Source organism: Saccopteryx bilineata, chromosome 3 (assembly GCF_036850765.1).
Source record: "Saccopteryx bilineata isolate mSacBil1 chromosome 3, mSacBil1_pri_phased_curated, whole genome shotgun sequence".
In the NCBI taxonomy this organism is placed as follows: domain Eukaryota; kingdom Metazoa; phylum Chordata; class Mammalia; order Chiroptera; family Emballonuridae; genus Saccopteryx; species Saccopteryx bilineata.
This window is the reverse complement of record NC_089492.1, coordinates 194,685,356-194,704,858: the sequence shown is the minus strand read 5'-3', so window position 1 is coordinate 194,704,858 and position 19,503 is coordinate 194,685,356. Positions and strand designations below refer to the sequence as shown.

Here is a 19,503-nt window from a genome sequence, read left to right as displayed (position 1 = left end):
TAGCCTCCAAGTGTTTGAATTGTTTTCAGTTTTTCTGTTGTAGTTGATTTCTAGTTTCATGCCATTGTGATCAGATTTCAATCTTCTTAAATTTATTGAGACTCGTTTTGTGTCCTAACATGTGGTGTATCCTAGAAAATGTACCATGAGTATTTAAAAAGAATGTATATTCTTCTGCCTTTGGATAAAAGGTTCTGAAGATATCTATTAAATTCAGTTGATCTAGTGTGTCATTTAAGGCCGATGTTTCTTTGTTAATTTTTTGTCTGAAGCATCTATCCATTGATGTTAGTGTGATATTAAAATTCCCTACTATTATAGTATTGCTGTTGATCTCACCCTTTATGTCCATCAAATTCTGCCATATATATATATATATATATATATATATATATATATATATATGGCACATAGATATTTACAATGGTTATATCCTCCTGTTGGATTGCTTCCTTTATCTTTATGTAGTGATCTTCTTTATCGCTTACTATAGCCTTTGTTTTAAATTCCATTTTCTCAGATATAAGTGTTGCTACCCCAGCATTTTTAAAATTTCTATTTGTGTGAAATACTTTTTCCATTCCTTCACTTTTTGTCTATGTGTATCTTTTGTTTTGAGGTGTGTTTTTTGTAGACAGCATATGTATGGGTCCATTTTTCTTATCCACGCAGCTACCCTATATCTTTTGATTGGAGCATTTAGTCAATTTACATTCAAGGTTATTACTGATATGTTGTTGTTTATTGCCATTTTATTCTTTAAATCTACAATATTTTTTTTCTAGATTTTTTTCCTTTGTTCTTTTTACAGCAGTCCCCTTAACATTTCTTGGAGTACTGGTTTGTTTGTAATAAATTTCTTGAGGTTTTTTGTCTAGAAAGATTTTTATTTCTTCTTCAATTTTATTATTATTATTATTATTATTATTATTTTGTATTTTTCTGAAGTTGGAAATGGGGAGACAGTCACACAGACTCCCGCATGCACCCGACCGAGATCCACCCAGCATGCCCAACAGGGGGCGATGTTCTGCCCATCTGGGCCATCGCTCTGTTGCAACCAGAGCCATTCTAGCACCTGAGGCAGAGGCCACAGTGCCATCCTCAGTGCCTGCGCCAACTTTGCTCCAATGGAGCCTTGGCTGCGGGAGGGGAAGAGAGAGACAGAGAGGAAGGAGAGGGGGAGGGGTGGAGAAGCAGATGGGTGCTTCTCCTGTGTGCCTTGGTTGGGAATCAAACCCGAGACTCCTGCACACCAGGCCAACGCTCTACCACTGAACCAACTGGCCAGGGCTATCTTCTTCAATTTTAAACAATAGCCTTGCTGGATAAAAAGTCTTGGTTGTTGGTTCTTGCTTTGCATCACTTTGAATATTTCTTGTCATTCTCTTCTGGCCTCAAGTGTTTCTGTTGAGAAGTTGGATGTCATCCTTATGGGGGCTCCTTTGTATTTAATTAACTGCTTTTCTTTTACAGCTTTTAGTATTTTTTCTTTGTCTCTTTATTTTGACCCTTTAATTATGATATGTCTTTCTGTAGGCCTCCTTGAGTTCCTTTTTAATAGAACTCTCTGTGCTTTTTGAACTTGTGTGACTTTTTTCTTCATCAATATAGGGAAATCTTTAGCTATGATTTCTTCAAACAGGTTCTCTATTCCTTGTTCATTCTCTTCTCCTTCAGGAACCCCCATAATGTGCATGATGTTTCTCTTCATGTTGTCACAAAGCTCTCTTAGAGTTTCCTCAGACTTTTTGAGACTCTTTTCTTTTTGCTGCTGTTTCCGTCCTTTCGTTTATCTCTTTGTCTAAATTGCTGATTCGATCCTCTGCTTCATCCAGCCTGCTGTTGATTCTTCCTATTGCAGTCTTCATTTCTGATATTGTATTTGTCATTTCTGACTGGTTGTTTTTTATGATTTCAATGTCCTTTTTGATACTTGCTATCTATTTATTTAGGTGCTCATTATGTCCATCTATTGTTGCTCTAAGATTCTTGAGCATCCTAAAAATCATAGTTTTAAACTTTGCATCTGATAATTTAGTTACTTTGATCTCATTCCATTCTTTTCCTGGGGATTTGTCTTGTTGATTAATTTGGGTCGCATTTCTCTGTCTCCTCATTTTGTCTGTGTATTAGGGAAGCTGTCTGACTGAAATTTTTGTGTGGTCTTTATGAGGAAGATGGGCTCGGTGGTACTGTCCTTCAGGCTACTTGTTTTCCTTGTTCTAGGAATGCTTCTAGAGGGTACTATTTTCTTTCTTGATGTATGTGAGTATTAGATGCAGTTGGTCTTTCATGGGTCTTTCATGGTTATCACTTCAGCCTGGCTGGATCTAAGGGTCAACTTCAATTTTGTATATTACATACTTTGCAATGTCTGTCTTGTTGAGTGTATTTTTTCACCACAGTGTCTGGTGCCTGCTTTGGGTGTGCTGCTTGTGTAGGTAGTTGAGTCTAGGGTTGGTACTCTCTGCCAATCACAACCAGTATTTTTGGCTCTAGTTCTTCTTGATTTAGTGTCAGCTGTTGTTTGTATCCTGCTGTGGGCTATCAGGCTGAAACTACTGCACTTTTTACTGTTTGTGTCTATGTTTTCTGTGTATGGGTACTGTGGGAGGGGCCAACCTTTGTATCAGGATCAGCTTCTTCCTGCTTATAAATGATAAGAGCTCCATAAAACCCCAAGCTCTGTAAGATTTTTCCTTCTCTTTTCAGCTGTTCCTCCTCCTCTTGCAGCTGCCTGGTCTTCCCACAGAGTTTCTGCAGTAAGACTGTAGTGTGGGCTCAGATTGGCCTCACCCAATCAGCCCTTGTACACCTTACATGCTTGGTGGTTTAGGGCAGCTAAGTTGGAGAATACAATGTTTATGAGACCCCCCTACTTTATGAGTATCTTGTTCAGGAGCTCAGTACAGGGAATGTGGCCCCTACTTCAGAGCTTAATCCCTCAGTCACTGCTGAATACTCAAATTTTATTTCTCCCCAACAAGGTGAGCATCAGTTTCAGACTGAATGTGGCCAACAGTCCCCTATGCAGAAGGTCTTTCAGTGTTGAGACCCCCGTCTCAGGGAAGAAGGCTGAGAGAGTTCTCTCCTGGGGCTGACTGTGCCCCTTCTGAAGGTGTCTAAGTCCCTTGACCAGATCCAACAATAGACACACAGGGACCCACACTTTAAATATCCATACTCCAAGCCTCTCTCCTTTCCCCCTGTGGAATCTAGCCTAGCAGGACAGAATATCCAGTGCCCAGGCTGGCTGACTGTGGAGCTTCACCCTGTCCAATGTAAATAAGCTGTTGTGCCAATGCTGATCTCAGAGATTGGAACTCACCTCAGCTGAGCCAGGTGTTAGGAGTTTTTCCTTAGGATACCACTCTAGTAAGGGTTGTTAGGTCCTAAACCAATGCTTTTCACAGCTGGGCCCTGGATGTGCCAGCCCTGTGCCTCTCAAGCAGGAACCCAGTACAGACCAGTGGTAGACACTGCCCATGACTGGCCCTCAGCAACCTTCTTGGAGCTACAAGCAATTTAGATCTGTGGCTGCCTCTGCTGGACCCAGGTATACATGGAAATACCAAGCTGCACTCCTAGGCTGGTTTTTACCCACTCTGGTCCTGGGGGAAAGTTCACTCAAACAGCCAAGTTTCCCTGAGTCTTGTCTCCTGCAGCCTGTCTGCTGGCTGTCTGTTATGCTCAGCTGCTGAAAAAACCTCTGCTGGAGTCTAGAGTCTGTGGCAATTCAGCAATTAGGAAGTGTGGTGAGTGTGACTCTGCCCCTTAGCCCCAGGTGTCAGTCTGTCCAGACTTTTTTTCACAGAACTCAATGGGGTGAGGCCTGAGGAGTCTGGTAGGTGTGGCCTCTGAGACCCAGAGGTGTGGTCTGCTTGCTCTCCTAACAGTTTAAGCTGAGCCTATTGTGAGGTGAAAGCACCAGTCCTAGACTCGGGAGAGTTGGGAAGGGGGGAGTTCTGGTCTCATCACCAGAAAACTGAGTCACTAACAAGCCCCCTGCTTCCTGGCCTCTCAGAACAACCCGTCACTACGTCTGGGGTAGGAGAGACTCCCAAGGGTGGAGCAGCTGCTTTTCCCTAGGCTGATGTCACACAAAAGGGAATGCTCCATCCAAGAAAGATGGCCACTGAAGTACTGGAGAATGATAGCACAGGGGTTCTGGTGGCCATCTCCCACATTGTCTCTCCCTGGGCCTCCAACTTTACACTCTTCTCCTGCAACTCCAGTCCTCTCAGTTCTCCCCCGCCGGAGACCTGAGTAAGTGGCTGTGAACAAGGTTTTCTGCGCAGACCCTTTTTTTTTTTTATTTATTATTTATTTATTTATTTTTATTAATTTTACTTTTTAAAATATTTTATTTATTGATTTTTTAGAGAGAGAGGAGTGAGAGAGAGAGACAGAGAGAGAATAAAGGGAGGAGCAGGAAGCATCAACTCCCATATGTGCCTTGACCAGGCAAGCCCAAGGCTTCGAACCGGCGACCTCAGTGTTCCAGGTCGACGCTTTATCCCACTGCACCACCACAGGTTAGGCCCTGCGCAGACCCTTTAAAACAAGAGTCTGCGTCTGAGAGGTGTGTCTCTTTCTCGTGAACAGAGACACGGCTCTTTTCACAGCTAAATGCTGTCTGGGCACCTTTTCTAGGGTCTGGGGCTCCAAGCTGGGGCTCTGGGCCTGGGGCTGAACACCCACAGCTCTCAGGGCATCCTACCCCTCCGTGAAAGTCCCTCTGGGCTGCTGCTCACTCCTGGGAGTGGGGCAGCCCTTTCTGGGTCTCTGCTCTTCCTACCTGTCTCAGTGTGCCTTCTTCAGTGATCCTTGGTTATAGATTCCTCTTAGTTTATTACAAAGTTGGTTTTTCACTATGATTGTTCTTAAATTGAGTTGTCTTCTTATTTGGTCCTGGGAGGTGGCAGTTGGAATGTCCAACTACTTCATCGTCATCTTTCTTCTATCTATTTTTTACTGTACTTGTTTGTTTTTAAATAATACCAATCCTAATGGATTTGATTTGGTATCTCATTGTCAGCATGTTTTTTATATTGTTGGCCACTTGTTCTTTTTTTTCTTTGAAAAATAAATCTGTTCCTTTGCCTTACTTGAATTGTTCTTTTGTTGTTGAATTTTAGAAATTCTTTCTATATTTTGGATATTAATCCTTTATCAAACATGTGATTTGAAAATTTTTTCTCTCATCTGTGGGTTATCTTGTTATTCTGTTAATAGTATGCATAATTTGCCAAAGCCTTTAATTTTCATGAAGCCTAATTCACCTAGTTATTCTTTTGTTGCCCCTATCTTTGGTGTCATATCCAAGAAATTATCGCCTAATCCAATATTGTGAAAATTTTACCCTATATTTTCTTCTAAGAGTTTTATACTTTGAACTATTTTACTTAGTTCTTTGATGTATTTTGAGTTAATTTTTATAAATGGAATTAGGTAAGACTCCAACTTTATTCATTTTCATGTGGATATTCAGTTTTTAAAGCACCATTTGTTGAAAAGACGTCTTTTTCCCACTGAATGGTCTTGGCACCCTTGTCAAAAGTCATTTGACCATATATGAGGATTTATTTTGGGACTGTTCTATTTCATTCATTTATATGTCTGTTTTTATGCCAGCACCATAATGTTTTGATTACTTTAGCTTTGTAGTAATTTTTGTGTTTAGGTATGTAATCAGAATGTGAGAGTTCTCCAGTTTTCTTGTTGTTTTTTCTTTCCCCCCAAGATTGCTTGGCTATTTTGGTCCCTTGATATATCATATGAATTGAGGATAGATTTGTCAATTTCTGTAAAAAAATATTATTGAGATTTTGATAAGGGTTACATTAAATTTGTAGATTGCTTTGAATTGTATTGACAGCTAAACAAATTAAATCTCCCATTCCATGAAAAGAGAACATCTTTTCATTCTCTTAAGTTTCCTTTTGTTTCTTTCAGCAATATTTTATAGTTTATATTATACAAATTTTTCATGTCATTGATTAAGTTAATTCTCTGGCATTTTATTATTTTTGATGCTATTATAAATGGAGTTTTTTTCCCAAATAAAAATTTGAAGTGTAACTGAGTGACACTAATAAATTAGCTAGCAAGGATAAATTCCATAGCCCAGGAATTGTTTTATTAATTTACCTTTCATATTGTTTATTGTTAGTATATAAAAATGACACTGATTTTTGAGTGCTTATTTTATATTCTGACATTTTGCAAAATTCATTCACTAATTGTGTATATGTGTGTATAATCTTTATAGTTTTCTATATAAAGGATCATATCATTTGGAAACAGATCATTTTACTTCTTTCTTTCTAATTTGGATGCCTTTTTTTTTCTTTTTCTTGTCTGATTATTTTGGTTAGAACTTTTGGTATTATGTTAGATAGAAGTAGCACAAGTGAGCTTCTTTGCCTTGTTACTACAGTTTTTTATTTTATTTTTATTTTTGTATTTTTTAGTGAGAAGAGGGGAGATAGAGAGATAGACTCTTGCATGCATTCTGACCAGGACCCAACCGGGCAATGCTCTGCCAATCTGGGACCATTGCTCCATTGCAACCAGAGCCATAAGGCATGGTGGTCTGAAGAGAGAGAGTGGGAAGGAAAGGGAGAGAAAAAAGAGAAGGGAATGAGAAAGAAAGAGGGAGAGAGTGGGGTGACTGATCAATAAGAATACACAGGTTTCAGGTAAACATTTTTATAGCATTTGAACTGTTGATTCTATTGTGTGCCCATTATCCAAAGTGAAATAATTTTCTGCCACTGTATTTTTTCCCCTCTTTACTCCCCTTTCCCTTACACCCCTTACTCTGGTAATCCACTTTTATCTATGTCCATGAATCTCAGTTTTATATTTCTCCTATGTGTGAAACCATATAGTTCTTAGCTTTCTCTGATTTACATATTTCATTTAGTATTATATTTTCTTTTTTTTTTATTTTTTATTAAATAATTTTATTTTTTTTAATGGGGTGACATCAATAAATCAGGATACATATATTCAAAGATAACAAGACCAGGGTATCTTGTCGTTCAATTATGATGCATACCCATCACCCAAAGTCAGATTGTCCTCTGTCACCTTCTATCTTGTTTTCTTTGTGCCCCTCCCCCTCCCCCTTTCCCTCTCCCATTCCCCCCTCCCCTCCATAACCACCACACTCTTATCAATGTCTCTTAGTTTCACTTTTATGTCCCACCTACGTATGGAATAATGCAGTTCCTGGTTTTTTCTGATTTACTTATTTCGCTTCGTATCATGTTATCTAGATCCCACCATTTTGCTGTAAATGTTCCGATGTCATCATTTCTTAAGGCTGAGTAGTATTCCATAGTGTATATGTGCCACATCTTCTTTATCCAGTCATCTATTGATGGGCTTTTGGTTGTTTCCATGTCCTGGCCACTGTGAACAATGCTGCAATAAACATGGGGCTGCATGTGTCTTTACGTATCAATGTTTCTGAGTTTTGGGGGTATATACCCAGTAGAGGGATTGCTGCGTCATAAGGTAGTTCTATTTGCAGTTTTTTGAGGAACCACCATACTTTCTTCCATAATGGTTGTACTACTTTACATTCCCACCAACAGTGTATGAGGGTTCCTTTTTCTCCACAGCCTCTCCAACATTTGCTATTACCTGTCTTGCTAATAATAGCTAATCGAACAGGTGTGAGGTGGTATCTCATTGCTGTTTTGATTTGCATTTCTCTAATAGCTAAAGAAGATGAGCATCTTTTCATATATCTGTTGGCCATTTGTATTTCTTCCTGGGAGAAGTGTCTGTTCATATCCTCTTCCCATTTTTTTATGGGATTGTTTGTTTGTTTGTTGTTGAGTTTTATGAGTTCTTTGTATATTTTGGATATTAGGCCCTTATCTGAGCTATTGTTTGAAAATATCATTTCCCATTTAGTTGGCTTTCTGTTTATTTTGTTATCAGTTTCTCTTGCTGAGCAAAAACTTCTTAGTCTGATGTAGTCCCATTCATTAATTTTTGCCTTCACTTCTCTTGCCATTGGAGTCAAATTCATAAAATGCTCTTTAAAACCCAGGTCCATGAGTTGAGTACCTATGTCTTCTTCTATGTACTTAATTGTTTCAGGTCTTATGTTTAGATCTTTGATCCATTTTGAGTTAATTTTAGTACAGGGGGACAAACTGTAGTCCAGTTTCATTCTTTTGCATGTGGCTTTCCAGTTTTCCCAGCACCATTTATTGAAGAGGCTTTCTTTTCTCCATTGTGTGTTGTTGGCCCCTTTATCAAAAATTATTTGACTATATATATGTGGTTTTATTTCTGGACTTTCTATTCTGTTCCATTGGTCTGAGTGTCTATTTTTCTGCCAATACCATGCTGTTTTGATTGTCGTGGCCCTATAATAGAGTTTGAAGTCAGGTATTGTAATGCCCCCAGCTTCATTCTTTTTCTTTAGGATTGCTTTGGCTATTCGGGGTTTTTTATAGTTCCATATAAATCTGATGATTTTTTGCTCTATTTCTTTAAAAAACGTCATTGGAAGTTTGATGGGAATTGCATTGAATTTGTATATTGCTTTGGGTAATATAGCCATCTTGATTATATTTATTCTTCCTAGCCAAGAACAAGGTATATTCTTCCATCTCATTATATCTTTTTCAATTTCCCTTAACAATGGTTTATAGTTTTCATTATATAAGTCCTTTACATTCTTTGTTATGTTTATTCCTAAGTATTTTATTTTTTTTGTTGCAATCGTGAAGGGGATTATTCTTTTGAGTTCCTTCTCAGTTGTTTCATTGTTGGCATATAGAAAGGCTATTGACTTCTGAATGTTAATTTTGTATCCTGCGACCTTACTGTATTGGCTTATTGTTTCTAGTAGTCTTTTTGTGGATTCTTTTGGGTTTTCGATGTATAGGATCATATCATCTGCAAAAAGTGATACCTTTACTTCTTCTTTTCCTATATGGATGCCTTTTATTTCTTTGCTTGTCTGATTGCTGTGGCGAGAACCTCTAGTACCACATTAAATAAGAGTGGAGAGAGTGGACAACCCTGTCTTGTTCCTGATTTAAGGGGGAAAGCCTTCAGTTTAGTGCCATTTAATATGATGTTAGCTGATGGTTTATCATATATGGCCTTTATCATGTTGAGATATTTTCCTTCTATACCCATTTTGTTGAGAGTCTTAAACATAAAATTGTGTTGTATTTTATCGAAAGCCTTTTCTGCATCTATTGATAAGATCATGTGGTTTTTGTTCTTTGTTTTGTTGATATGGTGTATTACGTTAACCGTTTTACGTATGTTGAACCATCCTTGAGATTCTGGGATGAATCCCACTTGATCATGATGTATTATTTTTTTAATATGTTGTTGTATTCGATTTGCTAGTATTTTGTTTAGTATTTTAGCATCTGTATTCATTAGAGATATTGGTCTGTAGTTTTCTTTTTTTGTGCCATCCTTGCCTGGTTTTGGTATGAGGGTTATGTTGGCCTCATAAAATGTGTTTGGAAGTATTGCTTCTTCTTCAATTTTTTGGAAGACTTTGAGTAGAATAGGAACCAAGTCTTCTTTGAATGTTTGATAAAATTCGCTGGTATAGCCGTCAGGGCCTGGACTTTTATTTTTGGGGAGGTTTTTAATGGTTTTTTCTATTTCTTCTCTACTGATAGGTCTGTTTAGGCTTTCCGCTTCTTCTTGATTCAGTCTAGGAAGGTTGTATTGTTCTAGGAATTTATCCATTTCTTCGAGGTTGTTGAATTTAGTGGCATAAAGTTTTTCATAGTATTCTACAATAATTCTTTGTATATCTACGGTGTCCGTGGTGATTTCTCCTCTTTCATTTTGGATTTTGTTTATATGAGTTCTTTCTCTTTTTTCCTTGTTAAGTCTTGCCAAGGGTTTGTCAATTTTATTGATCTTTTCAAAGAACCAGCTCCTTGTTCTATTAATTTTTTCTATAGTTTTTCTGTTCTCTAATTCATTTATTTCTGCTCTGATTTTTATTATCTCCTTTCTTTGGCTGCTTTTGGGTTGTCTTTGTTCTTCTTTTTCTAGTTCCTTAAGGTGGGAAGTTAAGTGGTTCACTTGGGCTCTCTCTTGTTTGTTCATATATGCCTGAAGTGATATGAACTTCCCTCTTATCACTGCTTTTGCTGCATCCCATAGATTCTGATATGTTGTATTGTCATTTTCATTAGTCTGTATAAATCTTTTGATCTCTGCACTTATTTCTTCTTTGACCCATTCATTTTTTAAAAGTATGTTGTTTAGTTTCCACATTTTTGTGGGACTTTTTTCCTCTTTTTTGCAGTTGAATTCTAGTTTTAAGGCTTTATGATCAGAAAATATGCTTGGTACAACTTCAATTTTTCTGAATTTGCTGATGTTGTTTTTGTGGCCCAACATATGGTCAATTCTTGAGAATGATCCATATACACTGGAGAAAAATGTATACTCAGTCACTTTGGGATGAAATGTCCTATAGATGTCTATCATATCCAGGTGCTCTAGTGTTTTGTTTAAGGCCACTATGTCTTTGTTGATTCTCTGTTTGGATGACCGATCTAGAGCCGTCAGCGGTGTATTGAGGTCTCCAAGTATGATTGTATTTTTGTCAGTTTTTGTTTTAAGGTCAATAAGTAGCTGTCTTATATATTTTGGTGCTCCTTGGTTTGGTGCATATATATTAAGAATTGTTATGTCTTCTTGATTCAGTGTCCCCTTAGCCATTATGAAATGGCCATTTTTATCTCTGAGTACTTTTCCTGTCTTGTAGTCAGCATTATCCAATATGAGTATTGCTACTCCTGCTTTTTTTTGGATGTTATTTGCTTGGAGTATTGTTTTCCAGCCTTTCACTTTGAATTTGTTTTTATCCTTGGTACTTAGATGAGTTTCCTGTAGGCAGCATATAGTTGGATTTTCTTTTTTAATCCATTCTGCTACTCTGTGCCTTTTTATTGGTGAGTTTAATCCGTTTACATTTAGTGTAATTATTGATACTTGTGAGTTCCCTATTGCCATTTTATATCTTGCTTTCTGTTAGTTTTGTGTCTTGTTTGATCCTTCTCTTTCATTTTTCTATCTTTTGTTTTTATTTGGTTGTATTCCATACATCTTTCCTCTGTTGCTATCTTTTTTATCTCATGTGCTTCTGTGGTGGTTTTTTCAATGGTGGTTACCTTTGAGTAATGAAAAGGGTCCCTACCCTGTTCATTGTAGCAAACTATTTTGTGAGTACTTTTGCACTCCATCGTCCTTTGCTACTGTTAATCTCCATCTTCTCCCCCTCTTTCTTTTTGTTGTTGTCACAGTTTAAATTTGGTTTTATTGTGTTCTTCTTGGAGCTTTTACTTGTGGCTCTGTTTTTTTTTTGTTCTTTGTATCTGATTGGAGAACCCCCTTTAGTAATTCCTGGAGTGTGGGATTTCTGATGATAAATTCCCTCATCTTTTCTGTATCTGTGAATGTTTTTATTTCTCCTTCATATTTGAAGGATAGCTTTGATGGGTATAGTATTCGTGGCTGAAAGTTCCTCTCTTTCAGGACTTTAAATATTGGGGTCCACTCTCTTCTAGCTTGTAGAGTTTCTGCTGAGAAATCTGATGATAATCTAATGGGCCTTCCTTTATATGTTGTATTCTTCTTTTCCCTGGCTGACTTGAGAATTTTTTCTTTGCTGTTGGTTTGTGTCAATTTCATTATGATATGCCTTGGAGTAGGTTTGTTGGGGTTAAGAAAACTCGGTGTTCTGTTTGCTTCTTGAATTTGAGGCTTTAGTTCTTTCCACAGGCTTGGGAAGTTCTCATCTATTATTTGTTTGAGTATGTTCTCCATTCCATTTTCTCTCTCTTCTCCCTCTGATATACCTATTATTCTTACGTTATTCTTTTTGATGGAGTCAGATAATTCTTGTAGGGCTATCTCATTTTTTTAAATTTTTGAGTCTCTTTCTTCTTCTCTCTGTTGTGCCTCAAGTTGCTTGTCTTCTATTTCACTAATCCTCTCTTCTATCTGACCTGTTCTATTAGCTAAGCTTGTTACTTCGTTTTTCAGCTCGTGAATTGAGTTTTTCATCTCTGTTTGATTTGTTTTTATAGTTTCAATTTCTTTGGACATATATTCTTTGTGTTCATTGAGTTGTTTTCTGAGGTCCTTAAATTGCCTTTCTGTGTTTTCTTGTATATCTCGGAGGATTTTTAGGATTTCTATCTTGAATTCTCTGTCATTTAGCTCCAAGGTTTCCAATATATTAAATTTTATCTCCATAGATTTTTCCTCATCTAGCTGTGTTACCTCTCTTTCTTTTGTATTCATGATATTCGATTTTCTCTTCCTTAATGGCATCTGAGGGTGGTTTTGTTGATAGTATTAATGAGATTTAATAAAGAATAAAAAGTTAAAAAAAATAAAAAATCAAAAAGAGTTGTTTTTTTAAAAAAAATTAATAATGAAATAAAGAAAATTAAAATAATAATTTTTTAAAAAAAGGAAATTATTCCCCCCGTCCTTTTTTCCTCTCCTCTCCCCTTTTTCTTGAGAAAATCTTGTGGTGAACTGTGAATTATAACAAACAATGCCTGTGATGGAGGTCCTGAATTGGGGAAAAGTAATAAAGGGCCAAAAAAAAAAAAAAAAAAAAAAAAAGAAAGAAAATAAAAGGAAAAAAAAAAACGGGGGGGGGCGGTATGGACCCACAAAAAGCAAATAAGGAAAAAATTTGGGTCAAGAATAAAATGATTTGCTTTTAGGTGTTGGTGTTGTCTAAGAGTTATGATGAGAGGAATAAGAGAACAGAAAAATGGGGGGACAAATTAAAAAAATACTATTGTATTTAGTGGAACAAGAACTAGATAAAATGGAGAGCCAGGGATGGGAGCACTGCTAGTGAGTTAAAAAGGTGAAGTAAAAACCCCCCAAAATGCCACAAACATAAGTTTGAGTCCCAGATAAGATAATTTGTTTGTTATTGAGGTTTGAATGAGAGGAGATGTAAAGGAGAAAGGAAGAAACTAATATAGAGGGAGAAAAGAAAGAGAGAGAGAGAAAAAAAGAGGGAACCAGTAAAAGAAGAAAAAAGAAAGGAGAGAGAGAGAGTTAAGGGTTTTGGAGTGCAACCCTCATAGAGAGAAAGGAAGAGGAGAAAAAAGATAATGGGAGATGTAACACTTATGGGTAGTGTAGTTCAAGGAGAGGAGAGAGTAAGACCGGCAGAGAGTTAATCAGCCAAATTGGAGGAGGAAAAAAAGTATCAAGAATGAAGATAAGAGAAACAAACGAACAAATATAATAAAATGGGATAGGTTATAAAGTCTGCAGATTATTCTTGATTTTGAGAGGTTATCTTCTTGTTTTTTCTTTTCTCTCCCTCTTCCTGGTCGGTGACTCTGTACCCCAGGTTCTGCCCCTTTGGCACGCTCAGGTAGAGGTTTGCAGTTGATAAGTCTCTATGGCAATGTCATGTATTGTGCTTTAGTCTCGTTGGGAGTCAAGGCTCATTAGCTTTCATAGGCTCCGACAGTGAGAGAGTCCGTGTTCCTGGAGCCTTTCTCCTAGTCTTTCCTTCCTCAATTAGTAGCCTGATAATCCAGCTATGGGGTTGTTGCTGCCTCTGCCTGGATAGTAAGAGGTTCAAAGAGCTGGCAACTCCCCACTCTATTTCCACTCAGCACAGGGCTCTGGGTAAGGCTCAGTCAGTCAGAGCTGCTAGCATAATCAGGCGGGCTTTCCGCCCACTCAAAGACCTCTGGCTCTGCCACTCTGTCCGGTAACACAGGCAGGCACCCACTTCCGGGGTGCTTGGAGGAAACTCTCATTCACTATCTGTGCACGCAGACCAGGATATCCGTCCAGCAGTCTCACGCTCTGAGTGAAACCCCCAACCGCATGGGAATTTGCAGCACTGGAATTCGCTCTCGCTCCGTCCCCGTGCGCGGCTTTTGCAAGGTGCTGGGGCGGCCCGAGATTCCGCTTTTCCCCACTCAAAGGCCCCTGACTCTGCCCCTCTGTGCGATAACACAGGCGCGCCCTGCCGAGGCACTCGGAGGAATCGCTCACTACCTATCTGCGCGCGCGCACCAGGATATGAGGCCGGCCGCATTTCCCTGAGTGAAACCCTCACCAGCACGGAAAATCTCCACCGTTGGAATTAGTTCTCGCTCCCTCCCGTGCGCGGCTTTCCTAGGGCACTGGGGCTGCCCAGAGATTCTGCTTTCAGCCCACAGAAAGGCCTCTGACCCTGCCTCTCTGTGGGGCAACACGGCCACCCACTTCTGGGGCTTAGGAAGAGATCTCTCGCCCACTAACTGCGCACCAACCAGGAGAACGGGTAAAATGGCTGCCCCGCTTGTCTTTCTTTGTTTGGGTTTGGCGCGAGTGTTAGCTTGTATTGCCCGGCTTGCCACAGGAACAGTTTTTCCTCCACTAGGATCTCCGTGCCATAGCCTGGTTCGGCCTTTTGTGCGCGGCCTGGATGTATTCACCCCCTTTGCCCGCCTCAGTTTCTATATTCACAGTTACCAGAGAAAGCCGCCCTGTTTAGGTTAGTGAGGAAGGCGGAGCATTTCTTACTCCCTATTTCCTTCAGGATTTGGTTATATATTTAGCCAATTTTTCACTCGACCATACCTTCGGGTGTATTGTGAAGCATCTATCTGGAGGCTCCAAGTATAGGTTTTTCTGTTTCTGGTTGAAGATCTTGTTGAGTTTTGGGGGAGATTTATCGGTATCGCTTCCTACTCCGCCATTACTCTTAGTATTATATTTTCAAGGTCCATCCATGTTGTCATAAATGGCAATATGTCATCATTTCTTATAGCTGAGTAGTATTTCATTGTATGATATTGGCTGATAATTAGTCATATATGGCCTTTATTATGTTAAGGTACTTTCCTTTTATACCTATTAAATTGAATGTTTTAAACATAAAAGATGTTGTATCTTATCAAAAATCTTTTCCGCATCTATTGATAGGATCATATAATTTTTCTTCTTTGTTTTGTTGATGTGGTATATTATGCTGACTGATTTACATATGTAAATTATCCTTGATGGTGCTATATTATTTTTTAATGTGTTGTATTCAGTTGGATAGTATTTTGTTTAGAATTTTTGCATCTGTATTTATTAGAGCTATTGGTCTGTAGTTTTCTTTTTTTGTGTTGTCCTTGCTAGGTTTTGGTATGAGAGATATGTTGGCCTCATAAAATGTGTTAAAAAGTATTGCTTCTTTTATTTTTTGGAAGACTTTGAGAAGGATAGGTACCAAATCTTTTTTGAATGTTTACTAGAATTCACTAGTGTAGCCATCTGGTCCTGGACTTTTGTTTTTGGGGAGGTTTTTGATAGTTTCTATTTCTTCCCTGCTAATACGTCTATTTAGGTTTTCCACTTCTTTGTGACTCAATCTAGGAAGATTGTATGGTTATAGGAATATATCCATTTCCACTAGGTTGTTGAATTTGGTGACATATAGTCTTTTGTAATATTCTACTGTGAACCTTTGTGTATCTACAGTGTGTCTGTAAAGTCATGGTGCACTTTTGACCAGTCACAGAAAAGCAACAAAAGATGATAGAAATGTGAAATCTGCACCAAATAAAAGGAAAACTCTCCCAGTTTCATACTATTCAGTGCAGTTTGATGTGGGCTCACGCACAGATTTTTTAAGGCTCCTTAGGTAACTATCCCGTATAGCCTCTACAGACCTGTCACTGACTGATGGCCTACTAGAACGGGGTTTCTCCACCAAACTTCCGGTTTCCTTCAACTGCTTATCCCACCAATTAATGTTATTCCTATGTGGTGGCGCTTTGTTATAAACATGCCGATATTTACGTTGCACTTTGGTCACGGATTCAAATTTATCGAGCCACAGAATACACTGAACTTTCCTCTGTACCATCCACATCTTGACTGGCATGGCCGTGGGCTGCTCCACTGTATACACAGTGTTATGTCATCATCTGCGCATGCGCACATACTGCCACATCATCCTACAGAAACTGGGAGGCTTTTCCTTTTATTTGGTGCAGATTTCACATTTCTATCATCTTTTGTTGCTTTCCTGTGACCGGTCAAAAGTGCACCATGACTTTATGGACACACTGGTATAATGTCTGTGGTAATTTCTCTTCTTTCATTTTGAATTTTGTTTATATGAGTCCTTTCTCTTTTTTCCTTGGTGAGTCTAGCCAGAGGTTTGTCAATTTTATTTTAGCTTGTTTCTCCTTCAAGAAGTTGTGGCTGATGATGCTTGTTTTATAGTTTAAAGGGAATATTTGACAATGTGTGCCATACATTTTACACTCTCAGAAAAATTAGGCACTGTAAATATTATTATGGGAACTTGTAATATTTGCAAACTTAACCCCAGCACATGTCTACTGAGAATGACAGGAAGTGCACAGAACAGACGAAGATGCATGTTTTTCCATGAGATACTCTTTTGGTCCACTGGGCCACTCTGAGTTCACTGATTTGGGTAACAGCAGGGACATAGAGAGGACAAGGGTCAGAGCTGGAAATGATTTAATCTAAGGGCTTACCTGTCCTACTGCAAGGCATCAGCATTATTTGGATCCAATCTTCCTTACTTTATCCCCCTTTTCAACATGTGAGAACTTTGATAACAAAATAGTTTCCTGATACTCTGAACCTGAGAGTGTGAGTATGGTCTAGGCCCCTGGTCAGCAAATTGCAAGCCACATGTGGCTCTTTGGCCCCTGGAGTGTGACTCTTCCACAAAATACCACGTGTGGGCACTTAGTTCAATAAGGAATGTACTTACTTATATAGTTTAAGTTTAGAAAATTTGGCTCTCAAAAGAAATTTCAGTCATTATACTATTGATATTTGGCTCTGTTGACTAATGAGTTTTCTGACCACTGGTCTAGGCAAATTAAACAATCAAACACCATCTAGAAATTATTATGAGTTACATATCTTTCTATGCTTCAGCTCACCTGACCTGGCCCTTTGCACCTAGTGTAAGTGCGAAGGTAATTTTTAAATTAATGTACCATGAATTTTCATGTCATCCTTGCGCAGGGGCCATGCTAATCTTCTCTGTATCATTCCAATTTTAGTATCAACAAGACGGGTAATAGCAAATGTTTGAGAGGCTGCAGAGAAAAGGGAACTCTCATCCACTGTTGGTGGGACTGTAAAGTAGTACAACCATTATGGAGGAAAGTACGGTGGTTCCTCAAAAAACTGTAAATAGAACTACCTTATGACCCAGCAATCCCTCTACTGGGTATATACCCCAAAACCTCAGAAACATTGATATGTAAAGACACATGTAGCCCCATGTTCATTGCAGCACTGTTCACAGTGGCCAAGACATGGAAACAACCAAAAAGCCCTTCAATAGAAGACTGGATAAAGAAGATGTGGCACATATACACTATGGAATACTACTCAGCCATAAGAAATGATGACATCAGATCATTTACAGCAAAATGGTGGGATCTTGATAACATTATACGAAGTGAAATAAGTAAATCAGAAAAAAACAAGAACTACATGATTCCATACATTGGTGGAACATAAAAACGAGACTAAGAGACATGGACAAGAGTGTGGTGGTTACCAGGGCTGGGGGGGGGGGGAGGACGCAGGAGGGAGGAAGGGAGAGAGTTAGGGGGAGGGGGAGGGGCACAGAGAAAACTAGATAGAGGGTGACGGAGGACAATCTGTCTCTGGGCGAGGGGTATGCAACATAATTTAATGACAAGATAACCTAGACATGTTTTCTTTGAATATATGTACCCTGATTTATTAATGTCATCCCATTAACGTTAATAAAAATTTATAAAAAAAAGAAACTGAAAAAAAAATAAATTAATATACCATTAAACCCTATGTTTGACTATCCTACTGAAAATAGATTCTTAATAAAGGCTACTAAATTTCATTATGCTTCTTATTTAGGACCCTTTGCTATAAAAGTGAAAGGCAAAACACTATTTAGGTTGAATTCTCTTGTAATTTTCTGGTTTCCTAGGACTATTTATTCTTTCACAGGGCCCACAATTTTGTTATATAAATATATGTCAATGGATATATGTATACATATGTTACAATTAGTATAATTTTTTTTTCAGAGCCCATGATAAAATTCAAGACACACAGGAAAAAAAAGTATTCAAAAGATTATCCTTTTTTAATTTTCCTACAAATACTCCAAAAGTTTTAAAGATTTAACATTTTCTCAGGGGATGTATGTGTGTGTGTGAGTATATGTGAGGTCGAATGTGGGCAAAATGTTCCTGCCTGCTCTTCTGAGTTCCACAAAAAATTTACTTGTAGAAACAGATCTTCTTTTCACACAATGTTAACATGTTGTTAAGTTTAATACAAAGGCAATGACTTAGAGGATAATGAGAAATCAATCCAAAGCTTCAAATGAGGGCTTCTTAAGGACTTTACTCTGTCAAAAAAAATTTCCAGCTTTGCATTAAAATCTGACTGAAAGAAATCACTGTAAATGCCACATACACATCTGCTGAACTTAACACAGAATGGAGTCTTTGTCACACACACCTAATATTTGTCTTCTTTTTTGCCTCGGTGATTACTTAATATCTGTTGAACCAGATCCCTGCAGTGCATGAACTGTTCTCTGTGATGTTAAGCACTTTTGTTTATGAAATTAATGTGCACCGAGAAGAGGTGTGCATTTGCAGGACCGGTACTCTGGGCAAATTACAGTGACTGCTGCTTTATTTCAAGAAAAACCCTGAAGTTGGTGAAATTACTTTGTACAGAGACTTCTCATCTGCTTTTTCACACCTTTTTCTTCCCTTTGATGTGCTCCCACCTCATTATTTTCCTTGAAAACTTCAAATTTTTTCTTCAACTATTTGATTAAAATTCAGGAGATCAGCAAGTCTGCATTGATTTTTTTTTTATTACCAGTAAGCTATTGAATACACAGAGTTGATATCAGGTTGTTTTCTAAAGATGTGAGTCTTAAACCTTTATTTTAGTGGTCATACATTACAGATAAAGTTTATTTATGTCATAATTCTTAATTCTTTCAGTTTTCTTAGTATCATTTATGACACAGAAAAGAAGGGGGAGCCAGAAGAAAAGGTTTTTTTTGCTGGTCCTGATTATTTATTCAACAACATTACTGCACATATAAATATATGATTATTTTTTTCCTTAGGGATTTAATACAACTTCTGAATGTGTTTGTTTCAATGAGTCAAACTGAGATAGAAATGCTATTGTTTGTTGAACATGATTGGAGTTCCTTTTCTCTCCCTTTTTCTGCATAAATCACACATTAAAGTTTCATTTATGATTTCTAACTTAGGTTTCTTTAAAAGTGGAACAAGATAAGTACAAAAATTATGTAGATTTTATATCTTTATTTTCTTTTTCAGTTTTACAATTTTTTAAAATTCACATCTAATTTAACAGCAAACTTTTCTTAGTAACTTGCCTTATTGGAACCAAGTATATATTTATCTTAGTTTTCATTAAAGG

General features: G+C 37.9%; 1 pseudogene; it reads right to left on the bottom strand.

The window, feature by feature from the left end:
* Positions 1-17,014: 17,014 nt before the first annotated feature.
* LOC136332705 (U6 spliceosomal RNA) lies at positions 17,015-17,115 on the bottom strand (annotated as a pseudogene).
* Positions 17,116-19,503: the final 2,388 nt, after the last annotated feature.